Source organism: Melospiza melodia, chromosome 3, assembly GCF_035770615.1.
Source record: "Melospiza melodia melodia isolate bMelMel2 chromosome 3, bMelMel2.pri, whole genome shotgun sequence".
In the NCBI taxonomy this organism is placed as follows: Eukaryota; Metazoa; Chordata; class Aves; order Passeriformes; family Passerellidae; genus Melospiza; species Melospiza melodia.
In genome coordinates this window covers 66,637,949-66,664,886 of record NC_086196.1, presented here as the reverse complement: position 1 = coordinate 66,664,886, position 26,938 = coordinate 66,637,949, and the positions used below count along the sequence as shown (strand labels likewise).

The 26,938-nt window shown below is 37.1% G+C and overlaps 1 long non-coding RNA gene across 1 annotated transcript in view; it reads left to right on the top strand.

The window, feature by feature from the left end:
- The first annotated feature begins 205 nt into the window (after window positions 1-205).
- Window positions 206-26,938, top strand: part of LOC134416775 (uncharacterized) — a 211,378-nt gene continuing 184,645 nt past the window's right edge. The window contains exon 1 of the long non-coding RNA XR_010027384.1: window positions 206-279. This is a non-coding gene — a long non-coding RNA (uncharacterized LOC134416775). The remainder of the gene's footprint in view (window positions 280-26,938) is intronic.

Sequence of the window (26,938 nt, the reverse complement as noted above, 5' to 3'; positions counted from 1 at the left end):
GATAATTTAATGGTTTACTCTTGTGTGTCTAAGGTAATTGTTTCTGTAGTAGTGCCACAAAATGTGGATAAGTCTCCATTTTGCCATTTGCTTCAGATATATTTCTGTAAAAGTGAAGGGAAATTCCAGTTCATGTTTTGTCACTGTAGGTCTTAAATCTGTTGCAACAACATAATTTTTTAATTATTCTCTTTAAATTTATTTTAGGTGTTTTGCTCAGCCCGTTCCCTGCTTCTGTGAGATCAATGCTGACACCAGTGAGACCACTGGAGACATAAGGTACAATTTTATATATTATTATTCTCTAGAAGACAGTGTACTCTGTGTTTTCATTATTTTCTACTTAGCAAACAAGGTGTAAGGAAGTTATTAGGGAGAAAAAGACCCGAGTAAACAGAAAATGGACATATGGTATAATTCCCATCCTTTCCACTTATGCCCATGTTTGGCCTTATACAAAGATAATATTTGTGTTGCTTCCAGCTGTTAACCCACGATTGCAAAAAATGTTATGCAGAGAATCACATCATAAGCAGTAAAGCCAGATAAGCAATTTGTTTTACAATTTTCATCATATTCTTGTTATTCAGGTACAATCAGAAGTCAAAAAGAACCTAAAAGTTGCCTTTTGTAAAACACCTCTTTTCTCACTTCTCTCCTGGCTCCCAGTGCCAACAATGGTTAGAAAACTTAAGTCATATTTTCTAAACAATGAAGTATGACGTTTTCTCATAACCAGCAGGGTTTATTTGAAGTCACATATGGTTACATTTCACATATGTGAATGTGCTCAGTGCTTATTCAGCCTTTGGAAGTGTCATTCCAGTTTCATACCAATAAAACTGTTCACTGTTCACTGGTGATGTTTAAAATGAACATATTTCAGTTCAATTTGGTTTGTCCTCTTCTTACTGCAAAGTGAATGTCTGCATTTTGCACTTTTTTCTCCTGAGAAGGGCGTTAATGTGCTGCTTTGGCAACTGGTGTTGCTAGTGAAATGCAATCTCTGCTTTCACGGTGGAATTGCCTAAGTTATAAAACATTGAGAAGGCATGTCAGTCTGGAAATAGTTAAATAGGCCATTTACTGGAATGTTTCATTGTGGGGGCAAGAATAAAGTGGTTTTCCAAGATGGTCAGTGGTAACTTTCCCTGCAGCAGGGTTGAGTGCCTGTGTTGGCGATGGTGGCTGGGCTGCATCCATGAGGTGCACCCATGCTGCAGGGCAGGCCTTTGGAGCTCATTTCACACTGTGACTGGCCCTTTTAGGCACCATTTTAGATGTGTTGGGCTCAGTCATGCTGCTCCTCTGAGCACTCAGCTCACATGGGTGCTCCCCAGCACCCTCCCACCTCGTGGAGCTCTGCCACCGACCTTAACCAGGCTTTGTGCACATCTGAAGAGTGGCTCTGGCTTTCAGATTGGATCCAGCTCTGAGTGTTGTCACTGACTGTAGTGAGAAGGAAAATTTGAAGTGTACTGTGAGATTTTATGACCTTAGAAACTTGTGCTGCATCTTCCAAAAAAAAAAAGGAAAAAAGTGATTGTGAGTGTATCTTAGTCTCTTTTCAGAACAGGCTGAACAGAGCTTATGACTGAGTAATGTCATGAATGAAAAGCACTTTAAAACTCTACCTTCCCACCTCCTCCCTCCAACTATTTCCTACATGTCTGCTTTGATGTTTATCTGTTTAGGGTTTTTTTTTGGATTACAAATAGTTTTGTTTGCTTTCATTACCAAATTACAAAACAAAACTCTAATTAAGCAGTTTGTACAGAAAGCAATTAAAAGACAAAATGTTTTTCTTTTGCTAGCTGGATAGTTATGTGTTGTCTGGCAAAACAGCAGTTGCAATGTGTATTTGTGGTGTCAGGGGTTTGCAATGACAGATGCAATATGTTCCCATGGCAGTGACAGTGCCATTGAAAGAAAGATTTTTCCTGAAAGCCTTTCAGTAGGTTGGGGTTGCATTCTAAACCTCCTCAAAATATTAGGTTTTAGATTTTTGTCTTAAAAGTGGCTGAAAGCTCCTCAGGAAAACAGGAATAATTAGTCCCAAATACTGTCTATCATGAAGGGATTCAACATGCTTAACTTAGTCCCATATAAACTTACTCTAGTAAGGACATTTTGGAGTCAAATTGCACTGACTCCTGAGGCCAAATACTCTATCAGTGTAAGTCACTGTAAGAACAGGGCTTGCTCAGACCCCTGTGGTCCACTTATGGGGCCTTCACAGTTTCACAGAATCTTCTTGGTTGAGATTGACCCTGATTTCTCTGTCAGGAAAAGTATCCTTTCTCACCTGTACATTTGTTCTTGTGTGTGTGGAATATTCAGCAAGAAGGTTCACAGTTTTAAATTGAGACTAAAAAGGGACAAGAAAGAAATTAACGACCTCTGAGTGCTTCTCATGTGAAAATAAAACACATTGCTGCTCGTAGGGCTCTGTATTGCAGCAAGTCCTGACCTGAACGAACTGTGCTGGCATTGAAACACATGAGACTATCCAATGCTCTTCCAAACTGGGAATTGTAAATCTGCCTTTTTTATAGGCCTTTTTATATGGAAATCTCTCCTCTGTACAAACAGTTTTGGAAGCTGAGCCTTCTTTCAGAGTTCAAAGATGTTAGTGAGGTAGCTGTTGTGGGACTGGGCCCACATCAGTGTTGTGCACAGTAAGCTTTGTCTTGTCAGCTTGTAGGGCAAATACGTTCCTAAACTTCCTGGAGAACATGTATGGAAAACGAAGAGACTGAAGAGAATTCATAGGAATTAAGTAAACAGCTGTATAAAGTGGCATTAGGAAAGTTGATTAATGTTTCTGCCTTTTCTGTTTCTTTTTATGGCCTTGGTATCTAATTCTATGCTACAGAGACAGTTCAGAGGAAGTCTATTGCACGAAACTGATATATATATTTTCTTCTTCTTTAAGGTCCATTTTATTTCTGTTGCAATTAAAGATCTTAATCTTGAGAAAACTTGGCCCAGATGAAGTTTTGTTGCTTAAGAAAATTGTCCAGCATCTAGGAATGTGGAATTATTGTAATTACTACAGCTGCTTAGGACTGGGAGAGAAAGCTGAAGGTAGGGTGGAAAGAATGCATCTAGGGTGCATTGTCTCAGAGAGAATTGAATTTTCTACCCTGAAACCTAATACTAAGCTGTTTGTAATGTTAAATTAATCCATACTATACAAAGCTTCATCAAGACTTTTTGCTACCTATAATATCTAGGCAGAACTCCCCAAAATTAATTTTTCATTTGAAGTGAGAATAAGAACAACTTTCTAAGGTACTGAACAGCAAACTGAGGTACTACTGCTCATATCACCTCCAGATGAGAGAAGGAATCAAGTAAAAGTAATTATTTTTTCTCTTAATTGGGAAAATCTTGCTATTTGTCATGCCAATTTGATATTTTGGATGCACAGACATTATAAATTACAGTGGTTTCATATACAGAAGAAGAGTACTGTTTAGGATGGTGTAAATCATTGCCTTTTGAATAGAGTTGGGATTTTTTTCCTCCTGGTTTGACAGTAAATTAGGGCAAATAGAGATATTTGCCTTCAAGTCACTCTGCAAAGTAGCATTTGTCTCAACAAGTTTGTCAGGCAGGATCTGTTGATTCATGATTTCAGACATAATGGAACAACAACACAAGAAAACAAACATACATATTAGGTGAAGGGTAATTTTGCTGGGAATTGAGGAACAGACAAGATAATATAGCAAACAAAATAGTAAATGCCAAAGCTGAAGCCTGGAATTCAGAAAACAAGTAAACAACTACTGTTCACATGGTACTGTAGTAGTACCCATCTATGTTAAGTAGTTAACATCTACTGTCATCTGAGGAATAGATGTCACTGTGGAGCTTTTATTTGTTGTTCTGATTTTTATTCCATTGTGCTCTTATGCTGTTTGTTAGGGAGCACAGATGAAAGGAAAATAAAGAGGAGGTTTCCTCAGGATATGACTTTTTCTTTGTCTCTTGTGGAGGTGTCTGTCCATGTGTGTCTCACATCTTCCCCCGTTTTGATACTGCATACTAATGAAGCATTGCTAGTTGTGATTGAGGGAGAAAAAGATTAGTGAATCAGAAACAGTGGAAAGACTGAGGGTGTTCTGGTTCGAGGCTGTATTGTCCTTTTAAATGGAATATAGGAGCGACATCTTGACCTCACTGAGGTCAGAGACTCCAAATCTATAGCCAGAACATGCTACTGTTTTCTGTTACTAGAGTAGGGTTTAAAAAATATGCTGAACAGCCAATCAGCTGGTAAAAGAAGGGAGAAAGACTAAACTTTTTTAGTTCACTGTTATTTTTTGTTGGTCTCATCAGAAGACAGGCACTGTTAAAGCTAGACATGGTAACTATAGCTGTAAAAAATATTTCCTTCAGCCTTTCACACACATTGATCTTTCTCCAAAAAGTAAAAGAAGGCTTATTTACCAAGATGTGATAAAGGTGTGGACCAAGTGCCATTAATTACATTTAGTCTTTAACTTGTCCATACCTTCAGGAATCTGATCTTCCTGGGCAAGTGATACACTTGTTAACTTGGAATAAGTTAGAATTCCAGTTTTTACAATATTTGTGGAGATTGCATATTGGAAGCATCCCCAAATATCTAAAAGTATATATAAATGATTCAGAGAGCTCCTCACTTTACTTTCTCAGGATTGTCAGGTATGAAGGTGAAGCTGATTTAGAGCTGTATTATTTGGGAGTCTGTCACTTGTTCTCATAAATTTTCTTAATTGATGCCCTTAAAAATGAATCTCCTTTATAGAAGGACATTGAAAACAGTTATTGAAATTCAGTTATATTCCTTTTGTTTTTTATCAACTTGAAAGAATCTGCTTAACTTTTGGGCAGACTAAGTTTCTTCTTCACAGTGTGTGTCTTGTTTTTGCTATGAGTTTATCAGTATTTCTAGATTATGCTACGATGTCATGTTATTGAATACTCCCTCCTGAGCTTTTGCTTGAGTTAAAGTACATTTTAATCTCCTCTCTAGTTCTGGTTTGTCCTTCATTCTTTTATTGCAGTTAAGTTCCCATGAAACTGTTTGTTTTCATTCACAGTTCAAGACACTGCCCTTTCCAGACAAAAGTAGTGTGTTTATTACTTCTGAAGTGCATGATATACAATCAAACAAGAAATTATATAATATTCTGATTTACTGCAATAAAAGCCAATATACAGTGACATAGTTCTTTCCCAATTAAAAAGTTACAACTTTGTGTTTTTTTGAGAAAATACAAATATTTCTGAAATCATGGTGTACACTAGCATTTATTGTTTTTCTTGGATAGGAAGTTATAAATAAGTAGCTTGTGAATCAATAGCTAGAAGTTTTACTTCCTGTTGTTTTATTAAATCCTATGCTATTTGCTCCTGATTTAAGGCCCAGGAAAAACAATTATAACTTGCATGCATCAACTTGCTGAGTTACTGAGCCAGTTTACCTTTGCTTCTCTAAACAACGGACTGTAAAGCATAAAAAAGCAATTTAAGGAATTTTTGCATTGAGTTGTCACTTTCAACTCTTATAACCACAGAAAATTGTACCATATCTCAAATTGAAAAAAAAAAACAAAAAACCAAAGATAATTTTCTTTTTTTTTGTGAGGTTTTCTGGGATATGTTCAGAAACGTTTAATTTTTTATATGACATCTTCTCTAAGAATGTTCTATAAAGACACTTAAGAAGTTTCTTGAAACTGGCACAATATTTTGTTTCACCTAAGTTAGATTACAGCAAGTCAAACACTCTGGATGTTTAAGAAAAATGTGCTGATTGGTGAATCTATCACAAATGGATTTACCTAAATGCTGTTCTCTCAAATGATAGTAGTAAATGACTCCTTTGTAGGATGGCTATTTCAAAGAAAAAGTTATTACACTACATATATAATGATAATGAGCTGTTAGAAAACTTCCTGCTCACTTAAGGTTTGGATAAATACTTAAACCCTAAGTTAGCTCCTCATGTCATGTTACCTGCTCTACACAGGACTGCGTACAGGAAGAATTTGTTTGGTTTGTAATTGTTTCTATAACTTTATAACTTTAGAACCATATTCCTCCTGTTCTTCAGTTCTATGGGAAGCATGTAAGGTGGAAGGGTGACTGTGGGTTACCCTATGGATGTACCCAGAATTCTGATCCTGTCACTTGGGTCAGGCCATTGTGTAACCACTGTCATTTTCTTATTGAACATATAGACATAGGGCTATCTCAATGTATAAACATATTTTGTGGAAAAGAAAATCCAATTTTAAAAAAGTAGGTCTTAAAGATTCTGGGGACAGAATGGGGGAACATTCGAGTTGTGAATAAGAACTCTTAGGATGTGGGTTAATGATGCTGTTAGACAAACATCTCTTTAGAAAATTGACAAATGACTTGTGAAACTGTAAAGAGGAAGTATGGAGAGGTCATTTTTCTGTCCTTGTTGTGGAAGGAAGGGCAGAATTTCTCCTAGAAATCTGTCTTTCTTCAAGTTTATTTAAGAACACTTGGAAGGTTTTGATTCTCTTGCAGTTCTTTCAGTTCTATTTGTTCTTGACATATTAATTTATAAAATAGAAGGAAAACCTGTTTATGCCTTTATTTCAATTCCATTCTATTGCCACACTTTGTTTCAGGGTAAAGCACAACTTCTATTTTAGAATGGTGAAGAGTAGAATAAAAAGTAGCCATGTTGCTTCAATGTCTCTTTCCATTTTAGGGACAAGTGTTAAAGAACTTTCTCCGAGAGGCAGGTAAGAAACACGGTTTTCTTCCATTGGGGAGCGATTTGCAAATTTAACCTCTAGACCCAGTGTGAGTGAGTGCAAATCTCTACTACTTGAACATATTGAGACCAGGTGTGATTCTGATCCTTCCTTTCTTGTGGGTCATGCAAGTTTCTATTCACTGTTTGAACTTGCACAATGGTTGTCATCAAACTATTACTCCTCATTATTTAAGAGGCCAGTCATTAAAAGGACTAAAAAATGTCAGATTTGTAGCTTGCCAGGCAATACAGATGAGTGGTAGCACTGTTATCATTTAGCACTAGTGAAATTTATGCGGCTGTTCTTGGAGATAACAATAAATAGCAACCTCTTTGTAGTGGCATGTGCTCTACATGATGTGGAGATTCTGGTTTTCTCTTTAAAGAGAGCAACACAGCCTTCAGGTACCTCAGAAGGACCTGTGTTAGGCATGGGATGGGTTTTGGAGATATCAGTATAATAGAAAAAAAGTCATTGATGTCAGAGACATTTTTTTTAGGTGCAGGCAAAATAGTGAGCCTCTCTGACCAAATGTTTTTCCCTGGAACTTTACAGAAGTATTTTATTAAAACACCAGGAGGGGGAAATTTTGGAATAATATTTTTTTTGTGCTGTGCTAGAGGAAAGCTCCAAAATTTCCCATTTCCATCCCTCTTCAGAACTTTGGTCAGGATTTAACATTTGTATTTTTTCTTGAACTTCCTCTATTAGACTTTCTGTATAGTAATTTAACAGTATTACATTAACATAGCCTAGAGCTAGAAGGCATCCTTATCCCTATGAACTACAACAAAACATGGATACACCAGGACTAGATGAAGACATCTATCTCAGTTGTTACATGCCTAATATCACTGAAATGAGAGCTTTAGAACAAAATAATAATGTAATTTAAATACAAGGCAAAAATCAACACAGTGCATGCTGCAGTATGCAAATTAACCCTCACAATTTTTTCAGTATTACCTTCCTTCTCCCTAGCTGTTGCCTGTAGAGATCTAAAGATGATAAAAGCAAGGAACACATGAGCAATATTTTCTGTATTCCTATATAGGATAGGCTGTTCCATAATTGACAGTGTTTTCCTATTTTCCAATAATGCTTCTTAAAAATTAGAGGGATGTGTCTTTCTGAACAGCAGATAGATTAAAAAAAGGAAATATACTTTACCTTGAAATAAAAAATGTCATAAGAACTTATGTAATAGGAGCAAATCTTTGGTTGCTTAGTAATCTATTATAAATTTTGACTTTTTTTCCTAAATCTATGACTTAAAAAAATTTTCTTAGTGAGATTCATTAACCTAATGTCATTAAACTCTTGCTTTTGAATGGTATTTTCTCAAAGGAAAATCTTACAATAGAGTTTTCCTGCTATGTTTGGGAGGTTGTTTCTTGTTAATTCTCATCAAATGCTATGAAGTAACTTTGTTTGTGAGGAGGAGTTTGCTATTGCTAATATTCCTATCTTGCTGTTTTTTTCTGTTTAGAAATGACAGTAGATAGATTTTTCTGTCAAAATAGATTTTTCTGTCCTTTGTTCTTCATAACAAGTAATTTCATGGACTTACATTTAATTTATGTTTAAAAATAACCACCACAATGGCTTGTAACTTCTGAGGTCTGAAAGTATTTATTCCTTTTGAATTATTCACATTTGTATCTCACACCTATTTAAAAAATCACAGCAGTTTTATTGAATGGAAATACCTTGTCAGTTCAGAGAGTCTGTCAGTTAAAGAGACTTAACCTTCTATAGTTTTCCTCTAGCTGCTTAACCACCAATATTTACCAAGGACTCCTGTTGCTTTCCCCTGTCAGTCACTTGGGAGAGTCAGTACATGGAGTGGAACAGGTCAAGGAGCAGATATGTGCTGCACATATGTTTGAAGGTCAGGATCAGTGACAACCAACACAGATTCAGTCCACAGCAGAATATCTTCTGGTCCTGGAAAAGGTTTTGTGGTCTTTTTCTTTTTGTCCCTGATTCGGAACACTGCAAATAACTATTTGAGATTTTTGTTATAGAGAATGGCAAAGTTTTTCTACTTAGGCATTAATTTCTTAGGAACAGGATGTTGTAAAACTCTAGGTATTTAAAAAAGAAGGAAAAAAAAACCCCAAAAACTAAGCCTCTCTTTGGTTTTTACTCTCATAGAAAATAAACCTATAGAGACTGAACCTGATATCTGTGAATGTCATGTATTTAATTGTATTGTTCTCTTCCGCAGCTTTTTTTGAGAATTCACAATTCTAAAGTAGGAAAGCCAAGGCTGTATGTTATATCAGCAACCAATAACTGAATTATCAGGCATAGCAGATAGCACCAGACATGTCAGATAGATGTGGCCCTTTCTTCAGTCCCTCATCATAGTAAAACCTGTTTCAAAAATCTTATTCTTTTTGAAAGGGCATTAATTTTTGTTACCTTCTGTGATAATTATCTTGTCTTTCAAGTGAGCTTCCAAGTGAGACAAGGACAGTGAGAAGTAGCTAAATTCCAGATAATAGCTGGATCTCATTTGCATGAGAAATAAAATATTGTGAAGAGATTGACAAAATATGTCACATAGCCAGAGACTGAAGTGCTTGAAGGTTATGTCCTCCATACTCATCCTTTGTATTTTGAAGTAGCTAACTTCATCTCTGTCTAATACTAATTTATTCTGATACTGCATTCAGATTTTGTGGAACAGACTTGTTTCTCAGCAAGTCTTCTGTGTTCAAAAGATTCAGTAGTTGTTTCAGAATCTGGAGAAAAAAATTATGGGTTTTGACCTCAGCTGTAACAGCACAGCAGGTTCTGCACTATCCATAGACTCAGCACCTCTCAGTATCAAGCTCTTTATTGAGATGCCTTTGTGTCTGGGTGTAACTTACCAAATGGGACTATCCAGTGGTACAATGGATATCACTGCTGTCAGATCAGCACAGATCACCTGTGCTGTGACCACAGGTACTAAATACTACCCAGCTGAACATTTCAGCTTTGAGACCACGTGATTTCTAATGTTTCAGGTAAAAGGTAGTTTCAGTAACACTCAGGGTGAGAGCTCCCTGCTATTCCATAGTCAGAGTGCATCTTATTTCCCTTGTCAGTTGGTCCAGAGCAGATCACATGGAAGGAAAGAAAGAAAATAAAAAATAAAATAATAATAAAAAAACCCAATCCACATTCATAGTCCAGCTTATTTTCTTTCAGAAGGCTACATTTTACCTTTTTTTTGTATGTTATATCTCATAATTGAATTTACCTGTAATTAAAGCAATTAAATTTTGCTTGAATTTAGTTCAGAGGAAAAGCCTTTCTTTCTTGTTCTTGTTCTTGTTCAAGTTCTCCTTCTTGGATTTACAATTTCAAAATTATGGCAATATTTTTCTAATAAAACTTTAACTCTTTCTTAAGTTGTCCCATGAACAAAGAATATTTAATTATTTCCTTAGATCTTCCCTTATTAGAAAAAAAGCTTTTTAAAAATTTAAGATTTGTAAAATGTGAAATGGCTGTAGCTGCTGGTTGGTAACTAATATTTGCATTCTCTCTATGCAGTACTAGCCTCATTTAGTGAGTCTTCTAGTATAAGTAACGCAGATCAAAAGACTTTCTGGCCTTTATTTGCTTTAATAGCAATTTATACCAACTGTCACTGGAGGAATTTAAAAAAGTCATAATAATCTATTCACTGAACTGTTAATAACACTGAAGTTTTTAAAATACTTCTGTCTTTTTTGGAAATCTCATGTAGAACTCTAAGGAACAGAGCCAGAGCCATTCATGCTTCTTCCCTGCAGCACATGCACACCAATTGCTTGGGACAAACTTTTGCTTGTTTTGAGGCTGCCTCTGTTCCCAAATAAATATTTATACTGGCAGTCACCCCATTTGTTTACCAGCCGTTCACAGATTGAACTGCATTTGAAGAATTAATTGCCTTCATAAAGATTCTGTTTATTTTTTGACAGCAGGTTTCTGCATTTCCCCTCTAGATGGCATTTCTAAAAACAATTCCAGATGGAAACACGCGAGATATTTCTGTGCTCCCCAACAGCTTTAAAAATAGATGCCTCTGCATGTTTCACACTGATCTCTACGTGCACCTCTGAGCTGACCTGTGCTATAAACACTTTATAAATAAAGAATGCTGAAAGAGTAGATACACATTTTTCCCCATTTCATACCGGCTTGCTTTTGGTTAATTTTTTTTTTTTTTTTTTTTTTTTTGCTCAGCTACATTTAGGGAAAATTATGCTTATATAGAATTACAGGATTTTTAGATAGGAATATCATGCAAGGTTTCCTAGTATTCTGGTTTGGTTTTGTTCATGTTTTACCAGAAAGTTGTAATCAGAAGGTATTCATTAATCAATCATCAGCTGAAAAACTGAAAATCTCATTTTAATATACCTGAAGATTTAGCTCTGTGGTATAAATTTAAACATCTTACAGAAGTATGATTTGTTTGCTGAAGCTGGCTGAAGCTGGAATGTGGAAATGAAAGCTTTCCTGTGGTATGGAACAATAGAGAACTACTGCAGCCACAACTGCAGGCTACAGGAGATGAGGAGCCCTACTCCTATTCCTCTCCCATGTACTCTGTACTACTAGATACAAGACTTAAGAAGTCAGCCCTCTGCAGCTTATCTCATGATTAGATTGAGCAAAATCATTTTGACACATTTCCCACCTAGGTTTTAAACAGGCTGTAAAATCTCTGGCTTTCTCAACCAAACGATCATCTCTTATAACCTCATCGCTGGTTAATGATTTCCTTAAATTTCCTGTGAAAAATAAGGTGATCTGAGAGTCAGCATTGGCATCCCTGCTCAGAGATTGTGCCCACAGGGAATTCTTTAAGATGGATAACCTATTGAGGTAAAACTATTAGCCCTGAAGTTTTTGTATTTTGGATGCTAGATAAACGTTAATGTTTTTCCTACATAGTTACTCAACAGCAGTGACTGTTATTCATCAAAATGTTTCTTGTCTCTTAAATACCATAGTAGTATTCTAGAGAGCTTCTAATGGACAGTGTCATAAAATGTGGAATATTTTCTCAGTGAAAGATAACAGTGCAAATAACAATATTGCCCAATAAGGCTGTAAGGTGCTGGCAGAGCTCAACTTCTCTAATGGAGTAAAGGAAAACTGAAAGGGCGTATGTTCTAACATGAACCAAAATCCTCCTCCTTTAGCAGCCATGTAGTTAATGGAGTTAAGAGATGTGTGAATGCTTCTCAACTTAGCCAAGATGAGAAAAACAGAGTTAAAACTCATAGTGTGGTCTTCAGACAGCTTTCAATTCTGACATTTTACGAAAAAAGTGATGTAAAATATAGCCTGTATCTTTCAATGAAGCTGAGTGAAAGTGAAGCATTCTTGAATTGGTTTTATAATAATAATATTGCAGTCATGAAACTCTTCTCTTTTGACTTGTTTGAGGCTAAAGGACCCTTAGCAGTCAAGCTGAGGAAATGGGGGGAGGAGGAGGGGATGGACAGACTTGTTCTCCTGCTAAAGCTTTTAGGGCCAGGAATATTTTGCTGCATGTCAGCAGACTGGGACATAGGAACCTATGACCTAGTCAATTTTGCTTTATAAAATAGCAAGAGGGGAAAAGAATGTGTTAGGTATTGTTGGATATTTTTATGAGATTTGCCTTCTTGGATGTCTTTGGATTCACCAGGGGGGGAGAAACCTTCTTGCAAAACATACAGTGTCAACATTCCATTGTGGATCATTCTGTTACTCTGCTGTGAGAACTGTGTTGTCCTAAATAAATAGCTAGTAGATTTTGAGACAGTACTGTGAGTTTTTCTCCTGATTACTTTTCTAAAGTTTACTAGGTAATTTAATTATATTCTCTTAATCTTTTCCTAAAATGAAATATGTGGTGAAATTACTAAATAACTTAGAAAGGATGTTCTAGGTTTTGATTTTTCTTTTGGTTTCACTTGGTTTTGGAGTACTGGGGGTGAGATAGGCAGAAAGAGTTCCTTCTGTCCTATTTACAAAATTTAATTAAGTTGCTACTTGGGTCCTTATCACTTTTTACTTTTCTAAATATTCTTATTTGTAAATGAATAATTCTGGCATTACAGAGATAGTAAAATTTTGCCTGTAGAAGTCTGGTTTTCGGGTTTTTTTGGTCAGAGCAGTTTCTTCAGTTTGAATATGAAGTGCTTTTTAGAAAACTAGGAAGTTTTCACAGCCCCAGACATCACAAAGATTTAAAAGGTGATGTTAATTTTGTAAACATCCACCACTTTATGTATACCTCATCTTGCCCCATGCCCTGCCATAAAAGAAAGATGCATGCAGTGTTACTTCCAAAGGAAGAAATATTTTTCCCTTATCTTTCCAAGTAAAAGCACTCCCTGAGATATTTTAAAGAAGATTGTAGTCTGCACCACTACAGACTTGAAATGCAGTTAACAAATGGCATGCTATCTGTTACAGGGGAGCTGGCTGTACGTGCTCCATCATTTGAGCCTCAAGCAAGTGGATCACTTTCATGGACTAGCTCCATGAATATACTCAAATCACAGGAATAAATAACTAGAGACATAAGAGAAAGACACAAAATCACACATGGTGTTTTTTTCACTGCAACAAATATTGGAGATTAAGAGGTAGAATAAAAGAATAATACACAGACTTCCCTTGCATCCTCAGTATTTGTTGAAAAAGCTCAAGGGGATGTGGCTTTTTTTTGTTTGTTTTTCCATACTCAAAGCAGAAGATGGGGATGGTGATAAATTCTGTTAGTCCATTGTCATTAACTGCTAATGATGGTGATTTAAGAGAGGGTATTAATTAGATATTCACTCTAAGGCATAAAGAAAAGAGGTCACTGAGTAGCACCCATTGAATGAACCTTTTGAGTGAATTACTACATAGCACCCAGGAAGCTTCATTTAAGAATTTCAGTGTTGCTCAATGGGATTTGTCCCATAGCCTGAGCAATAACCTGTCGGGAATGACAGAGGGGATTTTGAGATGATTAAAAAGAAAGCCAAAACCCCAACCAAAGGAAAAAACCAAAACAACCCAACAAAACAAACAAAAAACCCCACAAAACAAACAAACAAACAAACGAAAAAACCCAAAAGAGCAAACCAAAAGGAAATCTAAAGTAGTGGAATGAACAGGATCTTTAATAGGCAAGAACTTCTATTCCCAGAAGGCTTTAAGGGACAATTTGGGCTAGCTATCATTTTTCATACAACAGTCAGAAAAACCATTCCTGCTTTCTCATCACTACAATTTGAAATTTTAGCTCTCATTTGTACTCTTGGCTATTTATCAGCATTGTGAAAGCACCACTCACATCCTCTTCCCTCTTCTGAGCCAGCATTCCTGATATGCTCTTTATAGCCCAAATGCCTTGACTGAATCCCAGGCAATCTGAAACCAGCTGAAAACGTACGTTCATCTCAGGGGGATTTGGATCAGGCACAGCAACAAGAACATTGCAAATTAGGAATGATGTGGAAAAGTGGGTGTCATGGCAGAAATATGTGTGTGGGCGCTTGTGTAAAACCTGCTCACAATATGCTTGTGCTGTTTTTCCAACTATTATTTCTTTTTAGCTGTTTATTTGAAAAGAATGCACTTTAAAGTTTTAGTATTGATTTGATGCAGATTTTCATAAAATAGTAAACAGGGAGAATAAGTATAAGGATTTGAGCCTGATAAAAATCAGGTTTTTACCTGATTCCCCAAAAGCAGAGAATTTGAAGGCAAGGAACAATTTGATTGAAGTACTCTTGAGAGACTCACAAGAATATCTTACTTTTGAAGGAACAGCTGAAGTGCAGCACTGAGAAAGGCATATGCTGAACTGTTCAATGCATGCTGGTGAGTGATTATTTACACAACAAACAAGACTTGACCAAACAAATCTCTCCTCCGGTCACCAATATACTTTGGCTGCACTTTTCCAGATTCATCCTAAAATCCCCTCTCCCCGTGCCTTCTGTTATTTTTTTCTGCAAGGACTTCTGAACGCCTCAGTGTGCACTGACAGTGCCAGGCACTCATTACTGGGAGACTCGCTGTCAAGACAATGAAACTATGCAGAGCAGGATGGCATTGTCACTGTCTTCTTCAGAGTCTGCCTCCAATATGGGAAAAGTTCTTAAAACAGCTTCTACCGTGGCTTCTCTCGTGTCATTGTGACCTTTTGTTTTTGTGCAACTGGAACTTCATTAGTTTGTTGCTTCATGCACAATTTCCAACGGCTGCTTTGAAGACGTGGTAATTATAGTAATAATTTCCAACTCATTTACTAGTCATTGACTATTTTCTTGCAAGGCAAAAGTGGAAATAAGATCTTGCCCACACCACTCCTCATTGAACAGTAATGCCTTAAATCAAATCTCTATCTGGAAATTTCTTTCACCAGTAAATTTTGCCAGAAGCCATCATTTTTCCAAGGTCTGTGCTTGTAACTGCATAATGCAAACACTAATGCTCTAGATCATTTCACACGTTAGTAATAGGGGAAGCAGTTACCCATCAGAGGAGGAAAAAAAATCTATTAGATAGAACACTTCATTTACTGAAAGCCAAATAAGCTGTTATTCTGTGTAAGTTTGCAGTTACTGTGCTTTTCCTTTAAGCTTGTGAACAAGCCTTTGGGCTGCACTGCTCATTTGGTCATCATAACCATCAGTAGCTTCACTGTAGAAGCTCCAACAAGAGCTCCCTGTTTTGGGGCTTGATTCTGCAAGGAGCTGAGTACCACCTGGAAAGTATTTTATGTTCACAGTTTCTGGTTAAAGCAGCTTGAACCAACCTAGGCCTTTGGCCAAGATTTATCATGAGAAATATAGGTATCTTTTCAAAAGGAGCCAAAGAGAGTCATGTGTGGACATAATTGGTAAATGCACAGTGCCGTCCATTTGCACATGCAAATTTGCTAACATAAATACAGACTGGCATGTGTATTCATTAGTTTATGGACTCAGTACCTGCTTGAATTTAGCCCTTAGCATTCTTAGTTGCTCTGATTGAATGCTCTGTTTGCACTACATACTTTTGCTTTCATAGCAAATGATCCGAGTTCTGGTTCAGTTCTGGTGTTGTATTACATGAAGCACGCTCTTTGAAGCCTGATTGAAGCCTGCTCAGCTGAGCAATGCACAAAGGAGAAACCCCTTTCTCCTAGCTGATCCGTGGGAAAGTTATAATTTGTCAGCCACCATTCCCTTCTGCTGTTGTGTGGGACTGTGAACAAAAAGTCAATCTCTGTGTTTCCTGTGGGTACTCCTTTTGTAGATGGTTGGTGTCTCAAGCTGCAGAACAGCTGAGCTGCAGCATTAGCTGATGATCTGCAGAAATTTTTTTGAAAAGCTGAATGCTGTGGCATACCAGCTATTGAGCAATTTTTTCTCATATTTGTTCTCTTTTTTTCCTGCACTTGCTCAAATGGGAACAGTTGTCTTAATGGGATGGTAGAAAGTGGCTTTAAGCTTTACCATCAAAGGTGACCACTTTGGGAGCAATTCTAGTGATGGCAAGCCTGTTGTTGGAACTGGGGAGATTCCTCCTTCAGCTCTGATGATCTAACAGTGCTTTTACATTGGGTGCTTGGGTAATTCCAGTTCATGAAAGGTTGTCATGATTAATAGAGCAAGTACTCTGAACAGTGATGGAGGAAGAGGAGCAATGGGTTGGGAGTGTCTCCAGCAAGAGCCCACTGCAGCCATGACTTTGACACTGTGCAGGCCCTGCACTTAGTAGAATACAACATTCATTTAGGCACCCTCTCAAACGAAAGGGAAATGCTTAGTGAGGCAGATCATATATTACACATTTCAGTGACAGTTCATTTGTCACAGATCTGGTAACTGAGCAAATGGTACAGCTCTCTTTGGAAATGAAAGTTATTTTAGTCATTTAAAAAAATAATTTTTTTTTACTAATGCATAAATGAATCTCCAACATTTTTAAGTGTGATTACTGGCTTGAGTGCAATTTGTTTTTAATTGAAAACACATGTCATGTTAAATAAAGGAATTTCTATCACTTCCTGGTTTAACTGTGCCAGTAGCTTTTAAAATACTGTTATTTTTTTTTTAAATTTAGACGTTTTTGCTTTTTGATCATTAGGGAGGGCTGCAGAGGGCTTTATTAACAGTCACTGACAGCCAACATTGAGTTTTATCTAGAATTTAGGGGAGGATTATAACCAATTTATTTCTGAGTGATTGTTTGTTGCTTGGGAGCAGGGGACAAAGATGCAAGAAAGACTGAGGAGGTGATTCTGCCCCTCTATTCAACCCTGGTGAGGCCTTACCCATATCCTTTGTTCAGTTCTGGGATCCTCAGTAAAAGGGAGACATGGAGCTCCTGGAGCAGGTCCAGGGGAGGGCAACAGAGATGATTAAGGGATTGGGACATCTCTCTTAGGAAGAAAGGCTGAGGGAGCTGGGCCTGGTCAGCTTTGAGAAGAGACAACTGAGAGGAAATCTCATCAATATCTCTCAGTGTCTGAAGGAAGGTGTCAGAGGATGGAGCCAGGCTCTGCTCTGTGCTGATGAGCAATAGGACACGAGACAATGGGCAGAAACTGATTCACAAGAAATTCCACCTAAGTACAAGGAAGAACTTTACTGTTCAGTAACTGAACACTGGAACAGGTTGTCCAGAGGGGTTGTGGAGTCTCCTTCACTGGAGACATTCAAGAACCATCTGGAGAAAATCCTTAGCCCTGTGCTCTGGGATGACCCTGCTTGAGCAGGGGAGGTTGAACCAGAGTACCCACTACCCCTTCCAACCTTGGTCCCTTCCAACCTTGCCAATTCTGTGATTCTCTGAAAAAAAGTTTTAAAATTATAACCTCTTGTCTGAAAAATTGCAGTGAATTTTCTAATTTTATAAAATGTAAACCTTTACATCTTATAAAATTGCTAATTTTACTGAGGCAGATTTCTTATCATTTCAGTTGAAATTCTGTTTGTTTTCTTTCTCTGTGGCTGTCCACTCATTTTTGGGACTTGAAAGCTGGGAGGAAAGCCAGGTAGTCTTTCTCTCTCTTCAAAAGGGAGTTGACATTAGCACAGTGTGTGATGGCACAGCTGGACCCCTGTGGGTGCAGGGTAAAACCTGCTTTTGGTGAAGTACAATTCAAAGTTGCTTAGACCCAACTTCTGTGGATGATGGTGGTGATCTTTCCTCAGGCACAGATCTGAAAAGGTGACATCTTTACCGCTGTGGGTGAGTCAGTGCAGAGGTGGTGGTAGAAGAAGGTTTGTGGGAGAAGGAGAGGAAGTTGTGTTTGCGCATGGTTGGCCCAGCACCCACCATTCCTGTGACTGTGGGGCTTCACAGGAGAACAAACAAAGAAGTCCTATTTAGTTTCTGTCAGACCAGTTTTAAAAACCCGCTATTTCAAATTTTAGCCATATCTATATATATTGATAAGGGAGAGGGGGAAGGTGTTCTTTATCTAGCATAATTTCACGGGAACATGTTTTCAGATCTGATATGAGGTGTGTATGAATACACTCCCTTATTTTTTGTCACAAAATAGTTTTCTGTGTTTTCTCTGGTGGGAATTCATCCATATTAAATCGCATCATGAGTGTGCAGTTGTTTGGATTCTCAAGGCAGTAAGTTGTCAATTGCTTTGAGTGCTGTCCCTTGGGAATGCCAAATGTGGTGCTTGTAGCCTCATCTCTCCCAAGAGCAGAGACGCAGTCACAGACAGAATATTCCATGATTTTTTTTTCCCCTGCATAAAAAATTTTTATGCTTTATTTTCCTTCCATATAGATAATATTGTTGCTGTCTTGGAAAACAAGTCTGTTTAGATGGTTAAAATATCAGTAATCACATAAATAACTTCCCACCTGTAGTAAAATTCTGGCCCAGCTGTACCAAGCTGTGTGATTTGACAAGGAACTGATTTCAGTTAGCTAAAAAAAGAAGCCAGGTGAAATAACTGAATGCTGACATTTAAGTAGGAGTAATAAATCAAACTGGTGGGTGGGGGAAAGGAATGTTCCTGTCATCAGAAAGAGGCCTGTTTTTTCATGTGAAAGTGAAATGCATTTGCAAAGGCTGGCTTGTTTACACTCCATACCATTGCATATTAAAGAAATTACTCAATTAAAAAAAAAAATAATTACAGCCTGTTAGATAAGTTCAGTAGTTTACCAGTGGCACAAGTATCAAATTCATTAGAACCACAACTTAAAACATTTGACATGTTAATGTTCTTTTTTTTCATTCTGGTAATCTGCACACTTTTATTCCTGCCACAGCTCTCTTTTGGTAAGAGCTTTCACTGAAAACTGAATTGATCAGTTTTAAAACTAGTCATTAACTGGGAGATATCTCTAGGTCAAAATTATTTTCATCTGTGTTTGTTTCTGGCATGAGAGGAAGCACAGTCAGTGTGGTGAGATGTCTCTGCAGGCAACCTGCGCAGGTTTAGGCAAGAGAGAAGTGAGGGGTAAAAAGCTGTAATGACTTCAACATGGGTAGCACAACTCCAGCTCTTCATAGTGGCTAACAAGTGAATTTACTTTGTGGAACACAAATTATTTTTTACCTTTGGAAGATTTTGTGAATCATGTTTCTGTTTGTGTCCCACCCTGCTGCTTGCCTGGGAGGTCTTTGCTCAGTTCTTTATTACTGGGCTAGGAATTACTCCTGTAAACCTGTAATGATTCTCCCATTTGTCCTTGGGGAATTAACTCTGTCACAGTGTGAGGGAACTTCTTTTCCTGAACAGATAAGTTCTTTGTTGGACCTGTGCAGTATGCACCTCTTGATATTTTCCTCTCACAGTTCCTCCCTCTCATGCCCTAGAACCTGCAGTTAGGAATAAATGCTTTCCATCATCTGGTGTAGTTAAGTGCCATCTTAATTTTAGGCTTTTAGGCTGAATATTCAAACCAAATTTATAGAAGTGAATATAGGAATATTATACAGTGAATATAGTGTCTATAGAAGTGAATAAGGACTTCTCTTTCAAAACACATTCACAGAAAACTATTAGCAGTAATAACAAATACTTTCTGATCCATGGGAGAATATTTGAACTTGGATATGAATTCCTTGAAATCTCTGAAATTTTCAGCATGACTGAAATTTTCTTTGTGTTTCAAGTGATGAATCTTTGAAGTATGATCACAGTGTGTTAAGTTTACCAAACTTTAATGTAATTTTGATATGATTGCCCCTAGGTGAATTATTCAAATGACATATTTGATGTGTCTTATTTCCAAACTGGGTTTGTACGGCTTTTTATAGGAATAATGAACTATCTTAATATAAGCTGTGCAAAAATGCCAGTGACTATATTTGTTGCTGTTGTTTGTTGAATTTCATAGGAGTACTTCTGTGCTAGCTGACCCAGTGCAGTTCAGCTGCTGGCTTACAGGAGGATTACTTTTTAGCTCATTGCTTTTCTCATGAAGGATTTGTTGTCATTGAATCTGTATGATAGGAGATAACAGAGCTGGAAATATACCTGCAACCTTGCTTGTGACATTTCAAGGACTGATATGAATCATGCTAATATTAAGTCATGATTATTTTTGCACAGGGATGAATGTATGTCAGCACATAGATGTACTCTATATATATATGTATATATATATATATAAACTTGTGGAAGAGTCAAGTGACAAATGGGCCTCAAGATTACTAGAAAATATAGCTGAATGCCACTAGCTAGAATTACAATCTGATGTTACATCCACCTGGTGCTCCAAGGGACTCCTGAAATTAAAATTTGGACTATTTCCCTTCATGTGTCAGTGGTGTGTGTGCTGCAGTTCATAGACTGATAACAGTACGTAAGGTGATATTTTAAAATTAATTTTAATGAGTTATGTGGGTCTTACATCGATTATAATTCTTATGATGATTATAGAAATGAGAGAAAGATAAAGGGAAAATATCTGTTTTACAGAAAGCTGCCAATCTGCTCTCCTAGAAATGATATGGGAATATAATATGTGCAATATAATAACACTCTTCCCTGACAAGTAACAGATGAGATATTATAGTGTTGCAATTGTGGTGAAAGCTGTTTCAATGGCACCCTTTGTTTGACACTAATGAATGTAGATCCTCTGGATTGGATTGCTTTACCAGATTTTCATCTAAGACAAAGCAGGGAAGAACTGCTCACAGGACTCCCCAGACCTGTTCCAGGTCCTGGCTCTGAACCTCGTCTAGATCTGATAGAGATCTAGAATTTGTTAATGTGCACAGCAAACCATAACAAAACATGGTGATTGATGTATTCTGTTCCATAAACAGATCTTCCTCTGAGCAATTAAAAAAATCTCATTGCACTACACTTTCTTCAAATTCTCTTTAGAGTGTCTCAGTTAACTTGATGTACAGATAGCGCATGTGGAAATAAATATATAAAGTTGCCTAATACTTATAATAGTCTATCTTCACTTGTTTATAATATTGCTGAAATGTTGTAATTTCAGTTAATATTTTCTGCTTCAGGCTTAATTATTTTGGAAAATGTTCAACAAAAATGGTTCAGTCCTTGTCAAGAAGGTACCAGGAGGGGCTAGTTTGCCTAGGTTTAAATATATGCAGATAATGTATTGAAGAGTTCTAATAACTTTGAGCTTTTACAGGCATGGGAAAGTCAGAATTTGGTGATCATTAATGTCTTTTGTCATTCTGTGAGAAAACCAGTGAGTTTTTGTTCAAATTGTAAGCTTAAAATTTTACATATGTACATATCCTATTGAGATTTGATGGAATTCAACAGCATTGTCTGTGGGATCCATTCACATTAAACATATCCCAATCCCTATATTTCTCCAATCTGCTAACCAGAGTGTGTACTTCATTACCATAATTTATATTCTAGTCCAGGACTCTAAGGGGCAATCAATTCTTTTTCTTCTTCCCTAGCTGCTCAGCTTCACTGTAATACAAGTCACAAAGGTATAGATTTTGCTCTTAGTAGAAAGACCCATTTCATATTACTATTTTTATAGCAGATGTTACGATGTTGTGTCTTAACTTGCCTGGGCATATTTATTAACAAGGTTACTGCATATGAAGCTGAATTCCAGCCTGAATTACACTTGTTTACTCCTGAACTTTACATATGCAACAACCTGTACCCATAACTTTTTTCACACAGTGGTTTACATGGATAAATATGTGTTGCTTAATGGTATTTTGACTCATTGCAACCCTTGAACAACCATGTTCAAGGTGCATGACTGAAGTTTGTGGTAATTGTACCATGTGGTAATCTGAATTCATAGGCAAGAGCATGCCTGGAGCATTGCAGAATAAATCTTCTCTCTGAGGTTTAAATAGTTTATGTAGAGCAGCCTGGCAATAACACAAACTTTCTACCCCAAGTCTTCTCTACATCCCATCTAGGCCTGGGAATTGGGAACATGCTTTACTAGTTAGCTACCCCTGATTTCTGTGTGTTTTCCAACCCACAGTGAAGTTTTAATTTTAATTTAAGGAGAGAGAGAGGGGAAAGTTTCATAGTGAGATAGCTTTTTCCTGACACGTGCATGAGGATAAGGGGCAAATAGAAAGCCACAAATATTCTAAAAGCACAAATTAGTGATCCTGTTTCCTGTGACTACTCTTCAGCGTGCTGCTCGGCAAGTTTCATGTAACAACTCTCCTCGTGGCAATGTTGGTCCCATTGTGCCAGCAGACTTCTTTGAAAAAAGTATTAAGCAGTCTAAATTTCATCTGAATACACGACTCTAAGAAAAAAAAAGAAAAAAAAAATCCATTTCTTTTCTTTCTTAATGGCCAGCCATTAGTGATTCTGAAAATAGAATCCATTTCGAAAGCAGTTTAAGCACTACCTTCATCAATCTTTATTATTTATTGGTTGACACAGATGACAGATCTGAGCTACTTTATAGTTGAAGGTGTGGCTGATGGTTTGTGTGCCCTTCTTGACCTTGTCAAGGGCAAATGCAGTTTAAAGTTGTTTATAAACTATAAATCTCATGGTAAAGAATGATGTGTGCAGTGTACTTCTTCAATGATTAAAAGTACATTGTGTAAACAGGATGCTACAGTGGGGAAGCCCCTGAAGAGTGTGACTCTGCTCAGACTGCTATGAACAGACACGTAGTACAAGCAGATCATTAAAAAATGATTTCTGTAACTACCCCTGGTGAATGTGGCAACAATTTTGTGGGTGTTAGCTGCACGTAGCAATGAAGCTACTACAAGATGTTGATTTTTAGTTTTAAAGAAGTTAGGTTAAAACCAAGTTCCATTAACATTTCAAGAGAACCGCTCATGATGATCAAAAAACACTGCTCTGTTCCTCACCTCCTGAGAATTTTAGAGGTGTATGGTAAGAGCAGGCTGCGATGGCTTGGGTGCTCAGTCTCAAATTGGATGCCTATGGCTGTTAGACATTTGCCCTTTAATTATACTCATTCCAAGCCCTGCCTTGCCTCTGGACACGTTCATTCATTCTGTAGCACTGGACACACTTCTCCACTATTTTTTTGCACATATTATAATGTTTGAATGAAATTGGTATATAAAGGCTGTGGCATTAGCTGCAACTCTGTGCTTAACTTAGACAAGGCAGAACAGGATTTGGGCATTTGAGAGAACTATTTGAAATGCTTTTTTCCAAAGCAAAGACTAGCAATCTCAAGGCTTGCAGTTCTATGAAAAACAAGCTGCACACAAGACTTAATGGACTTGCTACGGCATGCAGATAAATCTGTTCATTTATTCATGATTCACAAGCTTATACAAATTCCTGTGAAGATATTAGAAAGTTTTGATCCTAGAGAGCTTAAACTGATTGCAAACTGTACAGTTTTGTCACTCTAAAATTACCATGATTAAGTGCTGAAAAAAACTGCATATTTGGTGTGTGATAAAATAGAAACAAGAATGACTGCCTGCTGATGGTGGTTTTGTAAGATCACGTTTCATCACAGCATAATAGAGAATTTGCTTCTCTACTTCCTGCATGAGGCTCCAAGTCGTCCTCTTCTTGTGTAAGATTTTTCTAAAACTGTTTTTTTGAATGGCAGAATATAATCCTGTGCAGTTCCTCTCCTCTCCACCCTATTGTCAGTTACCCATTAGGTTTTACAACAAATAGATGATAAAAACTCATGAAATTCTGGCATTGAGGAACCTGAGGGTGATTTAATGCCCCGCTAATTTATTTATTTAATTGCAAAGGTAGAACTAAATGACAGAGACTGGTACACAGTTCCTAGTTCAAGGCTTAAGTTTGTTTGCATATGTTGAGTATTTCTCTAGTACATAGATCTTGAACTACAAAATCAGGATGTGAGTCTGCATTTCCTTAGATGAGTAAAGTGTTGGGATTTAGACTTCAAACCTTCCCACATTATTATTTTACATTCCCATATGTAGATTTTACTGATATCTGGAATATTTAGATAGAAATAGTTTCATTTCAAATCTTCCACTGAGTTTTGTTTCTACTCCTCTGAATAAGTTTACAAAGGGCATCTCAAAGGCAAAGTTATATTTTATTAATTACAAAGATTCTTATCAAAAGTATATTGGATATCTTGCTCTCATGCTGTTCTAGACATGCTTCCCTCTAGCAAGCAGAGGTGAATGCCCTAAGCAAGGTTTGTACCAATTTTGCTCTGTAAATATAAGCTTTAAAAGACAGACCAGATGTGAGAGCTGATCTGACCCTGCACACAAGGGGCTTTTTTCAAAATTGGAGAGCAGGACCCCTTCTACTTTCACACAAGCAATGCTTTTCATGAAGTATTTTCAACCAAAGTGCAAAAAGACAGTAGTGGTATGTGAAAATGAAAAACTAACTGGACACTGAGTGTGTTTCAGCATGAGCAGGGACTGTACTGGAACTCCTTTAAGCCAATTACATGAATAGCTCCTCTTTTTGGGATGTTTCCTTCTGCTTTACATCAAGAAACAGGAAGAAAACTTTCCTCTTTCACATAGTAGCTTTATTTAGGCCTTGCCAGATTTGCTTATCAACCTGTCAGAGTCCAGATTGTCTTCAGTAAGTCAATAATAACAATGCTTAAGAAGACAAAGGGAGAGGGAATCTTTGGAGTCTATGATTGGAATTTAGTGCAATATCACACAAGGGGAGTAGAAAGGAGCAAGAAGTGATGGAGGAAATATATAGAAAATTATAGAGAGGCCAAACAATGTTAATTTTCTTTGGGAGGGGGCAGGGAAGGGGAGGCATCTGATTCCCTGTGCTTCATTTGAAAATTAACAGTTTAGTATAAAATTATTAATGCTCCAGGTCTTACTTGATTGCTACCAATAATTTGGACTTCTGTGTTTAGTATGCACATTAGTTATCTAGCTTATGGGCAGTTTGGAGTTTTGTTTGGGTGTTTAATTCAACTCATGAACTAAATATTAGAGAACCACAGTTAGGTTCAAGCCAAAAATAACACCTTAGACCAAATTTTAATCCATAGCAAAAGCTTTCTCATTGTCTCATCTTAGCATTTTGAGCTATTTTCAGCTAAACCAGAACTGTATGATCAAGCAGCATGGGTTTTTTATAATATGTGGTGGGCAGCAGAGTCTGGTTCCACACTAGGATTTTGCAACTTGGGCAATTTTGAAGCCAAGATAAGATTTTGCTTTTCATCCCAAAAACTCCCACAGTCCAAAATAGGTGCATTGACTTCTACAGATACTGCATTCCATTCACTGTGGATGAGGACATTGGAATGTGCCCCTCACTGAGAAGCAGCATCTTTGCAGGTACACGACAGAAATCACCTTAACCAAGTAAATTTATTTCATCAAGCTCTTAGGTGCTGCACTTCTGAACTTTAAGGAGCAAGAATGGAGATTAAAAGTAGAAAACCCACAAGAGGATATAATTGATCTCCTTATAGCTCAACTGATCCAAAACATATTTTTGCAGATGCATATTCCAAGAACCACCCACGCAGTCACTGATCTGAGCAGACTAAACAGCATTAAATGGTAATGCTTTTTCCTTTAGTATTTCTTGATGGTTAGCAGAGTTGCCAGTCTGCTAAAGAACAGTTCTTTTACAACCACCCTAAAATTGCCAAAAAGTTATATAAATTGATGAGTGAATAATATATTTTACTCTAAGGAAATGTTATAAATCTTCCTAGATAGCTGTTGGTTTTCCCTTATTCCGGTTCTATTTAATAGTTACTTGCCGAAATGCTTTTGGTTTTGGTTATAAGAGGAATATGTATCCCAAGTGCTCTGGGTGTATTAGCAAGATATGCAGGATCTATTCTTTATTTGCATGTAGCTGTGGTAAAATAATGCTGCTATTAGAAAGGAAAGTAGCAATGTAAGTGCTAAAAATTTAGACAGTGCTTTACAGGCTGTATATACGCACTTCTTAGGCTAATTTTACAGATGATATACCTGCAGCATAAATTTTAAGTGGCTTGTCTGAGATGACAAAAATACCTGCAGTTGAGTCAATACTATTTGAAATGCTGACTCTTCTAACGATAATTGGGCTTGGTCACTTCTAGCTATCTTAAACATAATCGGGAGCCTATATAGCAAAATTTTCATTGCTGTAGAGCAATAGAGCTGGTGGAGAATCCCAATATGAATCTGAACAGCCTCTGGCCCACTCATTTTTCAATAATATTTCTGCCAGATTGAGAAGATGGAGCCCTTAAGGATACATGGAGAGGAAGTGACTGGGATTTTTGTTTGACCTTGTTGCTTTTCAATTAAGAAAATAATCAGATGTGACATGAGGAGATTTTGCTGAAGATTCAACCCATTGAATCACTTGAAACTTTTCAAATGTCTAATTGTCTAGCAATAGTAGAGCTGATAGTACAGGTGGCACTGTATCCTCAAAAAACCCACTTACTTTTCCTGTGGAAGGCTACTAGAATATCCCTCACCACTCACAAGGATTTCTAACCCAATAGAAAAAGCATGATTTTGTCTGATCAAGATAGTATTTTAGATTCTGAGCTTAGAAAACTGTAGTGATGATAGTGGGTCCCAGTTAATAAAGTCTCAAAGTAATTTGCACTGCTTATACCTTAAATAATGGCTTGTTCCATGTGCATTCAGATCATGAGACTCGTATCAAGTTCAGTGGTCTAAAGCTGGAGGTGCAAATTTCTCTCAAGCTACCTTTCCAAATAGTGATG